Source organism: Salmo trutta, chromosome 12, assembly GCF_901001165.1.
Source record: "Salmo trutta chromosome 12, fSalTru1.1, whole genome shotgun sequence".
NCBI lineage: Eukaryota > Metazoa > Chordata > Actinopteri > Salmoniformes > Salmonidae > Salmo > Salmo trutta.
In genome coordinates this window covers 55,931,918-55,943,788 of record NC_042968.1, presented here as the reverse complement: position 1 = coordinate 55,943,788, position 11,871 = coordinate 55,931,918, and positions in this window count along the sequence as shown.

Here is an 11,871-nt window from a genome sequence, read left to right as displayed (position 1 = left end):
CACCGAATACAACAGCATTTCACCTTACTGTGAAATGCTTACTTACAAGCCCTTAACCAACAATACAGTTTTAAGAAAAAGAGGAGTTAAAAAAATATTTACGAAATAAAATAACAATAACAAGGCTATACACAGGGGGTACCGGTACTGAGTCAATGTGCAGGGGTACAGGTTAGTTGAGGTAATTGAGGCAATATGTACATTTGGGGAGGGTAAGGTTTCTATGCATAGATAATAAACAGCCAGTAGCAGCTGCGTAAAAAAGGAGGGGACAATGCAAATCGTCCGGGTAGCCATTTGATTAGCTGTTCAGCATTCTTATGGCTTGGGGGTAGAAGCTGTTTAGAAGCCTTTTGGACCTAGACTTGGCGGTCCGGTACCGCTTGCCGTGCGGTAGCAGAGAGAACAGTCTATGACTACGGTGGCTGGATTCTTTGACAATTTTTAGAGCCTTCCTCTGACACAGCCTGGTATAGAAGTCCTGGATGGCAGGAAGCTTGGCCCCAGTGATGTACTGGGCCATACCTACTACCCTCTGTAGTGCCTTGCGATCGGAGGCCAAGCAGTTGCCATACTAGGCGGTGATTCAAACAGTCAAGATGCTCTCGATGGTGCAGCTGTAGAACTTTTTGAGGATCTGACGACCCATTCCAAATCTTTTCAGTCTCCTGAGGGGGAATAGGCGTTGTCATGTGGACACCAAGGAACTTGAAGCTCTCAAGTTGCTCCACTACAGCCCCGTCAATGAGAATTGGCGTGTGCTCACCCTCCTTTTCATGTAGACCACGATGATCTTGTTTGTCTTGATCATGTTGAGGGAGAGGTTGCTGTCCTGTTACCACACTGCCAGGTCTCTGACCTCCTCCATATCTGCTGTCTCATCGTTGTCGGTGATTAGGCCTACCATCATTGTTAATAATGGTTTTGGAGTCGTGCTTGGCCGCGCGGTCATGGGTGAACAGGGAGTACAGGAGTGGACTAAGCACGCACCCCTGAGAGGCCCCCGTGTTGAGGATCAGCATGGCAAATGTATTGTTGCCTACCCTTACCACCTGGGAGTGGCCCGTCAGGAAGTCCAGGATCCAGTTGCAGAGGGAGGTGTTAAGTCCCAGCGTCCTTAGCTTAGTGATGAGCTTTGAGGGCACTATGGTGTTGCATGCTGAGCTGTAGTCAATTAATAGCATTCTCACGTAGGTGTTCCTTTTGTCCAGGTGCGAAATGGCACTGTGAAGTGCAATAGAGATTGCATCATCTGTCAATCTGCTGGGGTGGTATGCAAATTAGGGTGGGTCTAGGGTTTCAGGGATGATGGTGTCATGACCAGCCATTCAAAGCACTTCTTGGCTACAGACGTGAGTGCCACGGGTCAGTAGTCATTTGGCAGGTTACCTTGGTGTTCTTGGTCACAGGGACTATGGTGGTCTGCTTAAAACATGTAGGCATCACAGACTCGGCCCGGGACAGGTTGAAAATGTCAGTGAAGAGATTTGTCAATTGGTCAGCACATTCTCGGAGTACATGTCCTGGTAATCCGTCTGTGAATTTTGACCTGTTTAAAGGTCTTACTCACATCGGCTATGGTGAGCATGATCACACAGTCGTTCGGAACTGTTGGTGCTCTCATGCATGCTTCAGTGTTGCTTGCCTCGAAGCGGGCATAGAAGTCATTTAGCTGGTTTGGTAGGCTCACTGGGCAGCTCGCGGCTGGGCTTCCCTTTGTAGTCCGTAATAGTTTGCAAGCCTTGCCACATCCGGCGAGCATCAGAGCCGGTGTAGTAGGATTCAATCTTAGTCTTGTATTGACACTTTGCCTGTTTGATGGTTCGTCGTGGGCGTAGCGGGATTTGTTATAGGCATCCAGCTCCTTGAAAGCGGCAGCTCTACCCTTTAGCTCAGTGCGGATGTTGCCTGTAATCCATGGCTTCTGGTTGGGGTATGTATACTACCGATCAAAAGTTTTAGAACACCTACTCATTCAAGGGTTTTTCTTTATTTGACTATTTTCTACATTGTAGAATAATAGTGAAGACATCAAAACTTTGAAATAACACATATGGATTCATGTAGTAACCAAAAAAGTGTTAAACAAATCAAAATATATTTTATATTTGAGATTCTTCTAATACCCTCCCTTTGCCTTGATGACAGCTTTGCACACTCTTGGCAGTTCCTACATATGTTGAGCACCTGTTTGCTGCTTTTCCTTCACTCTGCGGTCTGACTCATCCCAAACCATCTCAATTGGGTTGAGGTCGGGGGAATGTGGAGGCCAGCTCATCTGATGCAGCACTCCATCACTCTCCTTCTTTGCCAAATAGCCCATACACAGCCTGGAGGTGTGTTGGGTCATTGTCCTGGTAAAAAACAAATGATAGTCACACTAAGCCCAAAACAGATGGGTTGGCATATCGCTGCAGAATGCTGTGGTAGCCATGCTGGTTAAGTGTGCCTTGATTTCTAAATAAATCACAGACAGTGTCACCAGTAAAGCACCCCCACACCATAACACCTCCTCCTCCATGATTTACGGTGGGGAATAGACATGCAGAGATCATCCGTTCACCCACACCACGTCTCACAAAGACACGGCGGTTGTAACCAAAAATCTCAAATTTGGACTCCAGACCAAAGGACACATTTCCACCAATCTAATGTCCATTGCTCATGTTTCTTGGACCAAGCAAGTCTCTTCTTCTTATTGGTGTCCTTTTGTATTGGTATCTTTGAAGCAATTCCACCACGAAGGCCTGATTCACACAGTCTCCCCTGAACAGTTGATTATGAGATGTATCTGTTACTTGAACTCTGTGAAGCATTTTTTTGGGTTGCAATTTCTGAGGCTGGTCACTCTAATGAACTTATCTTCTGCAGCAGAGGTAACTCTGGGTCTTCCATTCCTGTGGCTGTCCTCATGAGAGCCAATTTCATCATAGCGCTTGGTGGTTTTTGCGACTGCACTTGAATAATCTTTCAAAGTTCTTAACATTTTCAGAATTGACGGAACTTCATGTCTTAAAGGAATGATGGACTGTTGTGTCTCTTTGCTTAGCTTATTTGAGCTATTCTTGCCGTAATTGTCACTTCCTGACCAGTAATAGGGGTTATTTGTATTGTAGTTTGGTCAGGACGTGGCAGAGGGTATTTGTTTTATGTGGTTCGGGGTGGTGGTTTGTTTAGAAGGGTGTTTGATTTATTATTTCCGGGTTTTGGGTTATGTTCTATGTTTTTTGTATTTCTATGTTCTCTCTAGTTTAGTATTTCTATGTCTAAGTGATTGGGTGTTGGACTCTCAATTGGAGGCAGGTGTTTTTAGTTGCCTCTGATTGAGAGTCCTATATATAGGTATGTGTTTTGTTTGTGTTTTGTAGGAGATTCTTTCTGTGTATAGCTTCAAGCCTTACAGGACTGTTATTCGTCGTTGTTTCTTTTTGTGTACGAAATTCCACAAATTAACTTTTAAGAAGGCACACCTGTTCATTGAAATGCATTGCAGGTGACTACCTCATGAAGCTGGTTGAGACAATGCCAAGAGTGTGCAAAGCTGTCATTAGGGCAAAAGGTGGCTATTTGAAGAATCTCAATTATAAAATATATTTTGATTTGTTTAACACTTTTTTGGTTACTACATTATTCCATTGTTACTACATTGTTATGTCATAGTTTTGATGCCTTCACCATTATTCTTCAATGTAGAAAATAGTAAAAATAAAGAAAAATCCTTGAATGAGTATGTGTTCTAAAACTTTTGACCGGTAGTGTACATACGGTCACTGTGGGGATGACGTTGTCGATGCACTTGCTGATGAAGCCGGTGACTGATTTGGTAGATTCCTCAATGCCATTGAATGAATCCCGGTACATATTCCAGTCTGTGCTAGCAAAACAGTCCCATAGCTTAGTATCTGTGTCCTCTGACCACTGCCGTATTTAGCGAGTCACTGGTGCTTCCTGCTTTCGTTTTTGCTTGTAAGCAGGAATCAGGAGGATAGAATTATGGTCAGATTTGTCAAATGGAGGGCGAGGGAGAGCTTTGTACGCATCTCTGTGTGTGGAGTAAAGGTGGTCTAGAATTGTTTTCCCTCTGGTTGTAAAACTGATTTAATTTTCCCTGTATGAAATGCCCCGGCCTCTAGGAGTGCATCCTCTGGATGAGCGTTTTTTTGTTTGCTTAAGGCCTTATACAGTTCGTTGAGTGCGATCTTAGTGCCAGCTTCGGTTTGTGGTGGTAAATAGACAGAAAATAGACAGAAAAATATAGATGAAAAATGTCTTGGTAAATAGTGTTGTCTACAGCTTATCATGAGATACTCTACCTCAGGCGAGCAAAACCTAGAGACTTCCTTAATATTAGATTTCTTGCACCAGCTGTTATTGACAAAAAGACACAAACCGCCACCCCTTGTCTTACCGGAGGCAGCTGTTCTATCTTGCCGATGCACGGAAAACAAGGCCAATTGTATATTATCCATGTCGTCGTTCAGCCACGACTCGGTGAAACATAAGATATTACAGTTTTTAAGGTCCCGTTGGTAGGATAGTCATGAACGGAGTTCATCCAGTTTATTCTTTAATGATTGCACGTTGACCAATAGGACGGATGGTTTAGACAGGTTACCCACTCGCCAACGAATTCTCACAGGACACCCGGACCTACGTCCCCTGTATCGGCGTATTTTCTTCATGTGAATGACGGAGATTTGTGTCTGGTCCGGTATCAGCAGTAAATCCTTCGCGTCCGACTCTTTGAAGAAAAAATCTTCGTCCAGTTCCAGTAATCGCTGTTCTGATATCCAGAAGCTCTTTTCGGTCATAAGAGACAGTGGCAGAAACATTAAGTACAAAATGATGCGAAAAAACACACAAAATAGCACAATTGTTTATGAGCTCGTAAAACGGCAGCGATCTCCTCTATTATGACACACTCCGACGCCAATATTGACCCATTTCAATCTGCCACTCCATTGACAGGCAGGCCTAGACACCCTATTCCCTACATAGTGCACTACTTTTGACCAGAGCCCTACCTACAGGCATTGTGTTCGGGAGGGAATCCTTAAAAGTAAAGAGGGGAAAGCAGGTCAGATCCTCCATCTGAACAACTTGAGTGACGAGGGGAGGACGTGCAGTGTTGTCTCTCCACAGACAAGACAACAGCACAAACAAATGATGGTCAATGTTGTAGATGGATCAAAACAATCAATATTCCTTGCTGTTCTCCCTCCACAGCAAAGAACTGACCCCACCCTACCAAACCCCCAATGAAAATACCTGTCAGTAAGAAGGTCAGTGCTCCTGCCAGCCTGTCAGGCAAGCTAGTACAAACAACAGCCCCGAGCAAAGATCTCAATCTACAAAGAAAAACAACCACAGATAGAAAACTGTTAAGAAAACAAGGAAAAACATAGCTGCAGGAAAAGCCTTTATTTACCGATGCGTACTCGCTTGAAACAAGACTCGTGATTAATGAATGGGGTCTGACATGATGAGGTAGTTAGCGTAGCCACCGTTACCTAATGTAAATGGAGCAGGGAGGAGGCCCATTTCTGAGGCAGTTTTATGTGGGGTTGAGTGGAGCACAGGCGCGCTGTGGTCTGGAGTCAGACGGTGGTTTGAAGTTTTCAAGCCTTCGCTCTCTTTCATCAATTAAAAGAGCTGCTCCTAATTAAACAGCTCGCTAGCAGATGGAGCGGAGGTAGGGGTCGGACGTGACCGGGACGGGACAGGGTGTGTGTGTGGGGAAAGGAGGGTGGAGTGTGGCGTGTGTGTGTGGTGAAGTGTGTGTGTATGCATGCATATGTGTGCCTGTGTATCTGCGCATGTGCGTAAGTGTGTGTGTGCAGGGGGAGTTTGGGGAGAGCGGAAGCCCACTGAGTTTGTAATTAGCGGAGTTAGGCAGGACGTCCAACAGCTGGCGAAGAGTTTGACTGTTTTTATGCTCTGTCCCCCAGGCTTGTTAACTGTCTCAAAGAGACTCACTCTTCTCCGCCAACTAGGACTGACCCCTGACCTGTGGCATGCAGCTTCACTCCCCATACTATATCTCTGCTACAAGCACGCACACGCACACACACACAATCACACACACACACACACACACACACACACACACACACACACACACACACAATCACACACACACACACACACACACACACACACACACACACACACACACACACACACACACACACACACACACACACACACACACACACACACACACACTGTATCTCAACTACAGGCAGGGGAGATATAGTCTAGCGTCAAACTTGTAGCATCCAGGATGCTTCACTTACTGTAACCATGTGGTCCACACTATTGTGTCTGTATGTCCCTGTGCTGTGTATGGGACCTGGATGGGTGAAAGCCTCTGTTCCTCCTCATCTCTCTTCTTATTTGCTTGGAAATCTGCGTTTCTGTGCACACGCCAACTCTACCGATGAGTGTCCTGCTTTTGTCTCTCCATTTGAGACCACACACACACACACACACACACACACACACACACACACACACACACACACACACACACACACACACACACACACACACACACACACAGAGACATACTGTACGTACACACAAACACATGCTCACACACACACTCCCCTTATGGAAAAACCACATGAATTTCACATGTGAAGACGTGATCCTGTGTGATCTTACTTGATCAAGTGATTTAATGTGAAATGAAAGTCAAATAAATGTGACAACATAGGGATGCATAAGTTCAACATGTGATACCATGACACTACACATGTGACAACAGTTGAGCACATGTGAAAACCCAGGTGTTAAATGTAATTGAGAATATTTTACTTTGAAAGTTATAATTGACATTAATTCAACCTAAAGTTGCAGTGAAAATATAGAAAAGATATTTAAAAGCTTGGTGTTATGTCTATAAAATGACAGTATGCTGCTGTATTCTGATTTCAATTAGTGTAAAAAATCTGGTTTATATTTGTACTGTGACTGAGCCATAAACGGCATTTGAACTCATAACCTCTTGGTTGCTAGTAATCTGAAATATCTTGATACAGTGCAGCTACACCACCAGATCTGTGAGCATGAAAGAGATACGGCCACAGACTTATTCGCAAGAATACATTTCTGTACTTTCCTGAAAGCTACCCAGAATCAAGTAAATAATTATCAAATTATCACCATCAACATAAAACTTGCAGTGCTCAAGGACATGGAGTACAACATACATTCTTTGGGGATTTCAAATAAAACATTTCAAATAACATTTTATTCGTCACATGCACCAAATACAACAGGTGTAGACCTTACAGTGAAATGCTTACTTACAAGTGTCACGTCCTGACCAGTAAAAGGGGTTATTTGTCATTATAGTTGGTCAGGGCGTGGCAGGGGGGTGTTTGTTTTGTGTGTTTGGGTATTTTTATTTATTTATCTATTTATTTATTTTATTTCACCTTTATTTAACCAGGTAGGCAAGTTGAGAACAAGTTCTCATTTACAATTGCGACCTGGCCAAGATAAAGCAAAGCAGTTCGACAACATACAACAACACAGAGTTACACATGGAGTAAACAACATACAGTCAATAATACAATAGAAAAAAAAATAAAAAAAAATAAAAAAAATAAGACTATATACAATGTGAGCAAATGATGTGAGATAAGGGAGGTAAAAGCAAAAAAATGCCATGGTGGCAAAGTAAATAAAGTATAGCAAGAAAAACACTGGAATGGTAGATTTGTAGTTTGAAGAAAGTTCAAAGTTCAAATATAAATAATATGGTGCAAAGGAGCAAAATAAATAAAATAAATAAATACAGTAGGGGAAGAGGTAGTAGTTTGGGCTAAATTATAGATGGGCTATGTACAGGTGCAGTGATCTGTGAGCTGCTCTGACAGCTGGTGCTTAAAGCTAGTGAGGGAGATAAGTGTTTCCAATTTCAGAGATTTTTGTAGTTCGTTCCAGTCGTTGGCAGCAGAGAACTGGAAGGAGAGACGACCAAAGGAGGAGTTGGCTTTAGGGGTGACCAGAGAGATATACCTGCTGGAGCGCGTGCTACAGGTGGGTGCTGCTATGGTGACCAGTGAGCGGAGATAAGGGGGGACTTTACCTAGCAGGGTCTTGTAGATGACCTGGAGCCAATGTGTTTGGCGACGATTATGAAGTGAAGGCCAGCCAACGAGAGCATACAGATCGCAGTGGTGGGTTGTATATGGGGCTTTGGTGACAAAACGGATGGCACTGTGATAGACTGCATCCAGCTTGTTGAGTAGGGTATTGGAGGCTATTTTGTAAATGACATCGCCGAAGTCGAGGAATGGTAGGATGGTCAGTTTTACGAGGGTATGTTTGGCAGCATGAGTGAAGGATGCTTTGTTGCGAAATAGGAAGCCAATTCTAGATTTCACTTTGGATTGGAGATGATTGATGTGAGTCTGGAAGGAGAGTTTACAGTCTAACCAGACACCTAGGTATTTGTAGTTGTCCACAAATTCTAAGTTACAACCGTCCAGAGAAGTTATGCTGGATGGGTGGGCAGGTGCAGGCAGCGATCGGTTGAAGAGCATGCATTTAGTTTTACTTGTGTTTAGGAGCAGTTGGAGGGTATTGTGGGTTTAGGTTCTAGTTTTACTATTTCTATGTTTAACCTAGCTTTTCTATTTCTATGTGAGTTTTGGCAATGACCTCCAATTAGAGGAAGCTGGTTGTTGTTGTCTCTAATTGGAGGCCATATTTAGTTGTGTTTGTTTTCACTTGTGTTTGTGGGTGGTTGTTTCTAGTATAGCCTGTGCACCTTACTGGACTGTTTTTGTAATTTGTTTATTTTGATTAAGTGTTGTCTTTAATAAAATTAAGAAGATGAGCACTTTACCTGCTGCATTTTGGTCCCCCTTCAACGACGCTTATGACAACAAGCTCTTAACCAATAATGCAGTATTAAGAAAATACAAAAAAAAGTAAGATAAGAATAACAAATAATTAAAGGGCAGCAGTAAATAACAAAAGCAGGGCTATATACAGGGGGTACCGGTGTTGAGGTAATTGAGGTAATTATGTACATGTAGGGAGAGTTATTAAAGTGGCTATGCACAGATAATAACAGAGAGTAGCAGCAGCGTGGGGGGGGGGGCAATGTAAACGTCTGGGTAGCCATTTGATTAGCTGTTCAGGAGTCTTATAGCTTGGGGGTAGAAGCTGTTTAGAAGCCTCTTGGACCAAGACTTGGCGCTCTGGTACCGCTTGCCGTGCAGTAGCAGAGAGAACAGTCTATGACTAGGGTGGCTGGAGTCTCTGACAATTTTAAGGGCCTTCCTCTGACACCGCCTGGTATAGAGGTCCTGGATGGCAGGAAGCTTGGCTCCAGGGATGTCCTGGGCCATACTCACTACGCTCTGTAGTGCCTTGCAGTCGGAGGCCGAGCAGTTGCCATACCAGGTAGTGATGCAACCAGTCAGGATGCTCTCGATGGTGCAGCTGTAAAATCTTATGAGGATCTGAGGACCCATGCCAAATCTTTTCAGTTTCCTGAGGGGGAATAGGTTCTGTCGTGCCCTCTTCATGACTGTCTTGGTGTGCTTGGACCATGTTAGTTTGTTGGTGATGTGGACGCCAAGGAACTTGAAGCTCTCAACCTGCTCCACTACAGCCCCGTCAATGAGAATGGGGGCGTGCTTGGTCCTCCTTTTCCTGTAGTCACAATAATCTCCTTTGTCTTGATCACGTTGAGGGAGAGGTTGTTGTCCTTGCACCACACAGTCAGGTCTCTGACCTCCTCCCTATAGGCTGTCTCATCATTGTCGGTGATCAGGCCTACCACTGTTGTGTTATCAGAAAACTTAATGATGGTGTTGGAGTCGTGCCATGCAGTCATGAGTAACCAGGGAGTACAGGAGGGGACTGAGCATGCACCCCTGAGGGGCCCCCGTGTTGAGGATCAGTGTGGCGGATGTGTTGTTACCTACCCTTTACCACCTGGGGGCGGCCCGTCAGGAAGTCCAGGATCCAGTTGCAGAGGGAGGTGTTTAGTCCCCGGGTCCTTAGCTTAGTGATGAGCTTTGAGGGCACTATGGTGTTGAACGCTGAGCTGTAGTCAATGAATAGCATTCTCACATAGGCGTTCCTTTTGTCCAGGTGGGAAAGGGCAGTGTAGAGTGCAATAGAGATTGCATCATCTGTGGATCTGTTGCCGCGTTATGCAAATTGGAGTGGGTATTGGGTTTCTGGGATAATGATGTTGATGTGAGCCATGACCAGCCTTTCAAAGCATTTCATGGCTACAGACGTGAGTGCTACGGATCGGCAGTCATTTAGGCAGGTTACCTTAGTGTTCCTGGACACAGGGACTATTGTGGTCTGTTTGAAACATGTTGGTATTACAGACTCAGAGGTTGAAAATGTCAGTGAAGACACTTGCCAGTTGGTCAGCGCATGCTCAGAGAACACGTCCTGGTAATCCGTCTGGCCCAGCGGCCTTGTGAATGTTGACCTTTTTAAAGGTCTTACTCACATTGGCTGCGGAGCGCGTGATCACACAGATTTGAATTTACAACCTCTGCAGTGCCACCAGGTTCATACTTATTCACGCTACTTTACATTATTCAAAAATAATGGTATGTTTGGAGTACAATGTTGTTACCTTGGTACAAAAAGGTCAAAGGTACACTTCCCAGGTACACATATGAACTCATAAGGTACCATTCGGTACCTTGTAGGTATAATAGGATATTTTTCTACTCAATATTTTGAATATAAGGTATGATCACCACTGCACTTTGATACATTGCAGGTGTGAGAAATGTACTGGTGGGGTCTATTAGCATATTTGGGGGTGTGGTCAATATATGTGTATTTGTGGCAACTGTCAATGGAAGTGTTGTAAAAGTTTTTGATGGTTGTGCGGATGTAAGTAGAGAACCTTTTTTGACACTGTCTGTTCTTTAAGAGAATGTGTCAGTAATGAGCTGCACTGTGAAGAGTTTGTTGTGCATTTTCAACTAACTTAATGGCAACTTGTTGCTGTGAATTTGTCATTTTGTTAACTGGGACGAAATTCCCGCTTATGGAAAACCAAAAAGAGCTAGTTGAAAACCATGCCTGCTATCTTCTGATAGGCTGCAGCTGTTACAGTATGCTGCCAATCAGCAAGTGATGTGCATGATATGACATAAAATATAACCCAATCAATCAAATTGTAAACATTCAAGAAATAACACCTGTGAAAATGTGTATCTGATGTGAAAATCAATGCTTTTTTCCCCCAAACAACTACCATTTACACAACTTTCTAATGAAGATACAGAAAAATGTATAGCATATTGAGTCTTCCTTGTGTTTTAAGGTTTGAATATCTGAAATTATAATAGAAATACTTTTTACTGTAAACTGTTTTAGTGACCAACGTTTTTAAATATTTTTTTTAATTCTATGGCATGTTCTGTGATCAGATGCTTTCTTATCTGGATAGTATATTAAACACAAATCTGCACCAAAACAAATTACAAATAGTATTTAGTCTTACATATGATAAAGAAAGACAAACAAGTAATATAATATTAATAAAACAATAACTTATTGAAAGAATAGGGTTAGGGGTATATATTGTCTCATTCAATCCTGTAACAAAAAGTGAAAGTTACATCTCTATTATAGCCTTAACATTATATACAACGTTCATCTCAGGGATACTGTCATCAAAATTGATGTTGAATTACATAATATGATACGAATAAGGCATTTAATAACAATAAATGTCTTTTACAACAGTTGGCATGGCATCAAGCATACTCTATTTCTATAACCTCCCTAAACCAGCCTGATCTTGCAAGCTCACATTCTGTTTCACTGCAAGTGAAGTGAAACCAGTGTGAGCACAGTCGTCAATCT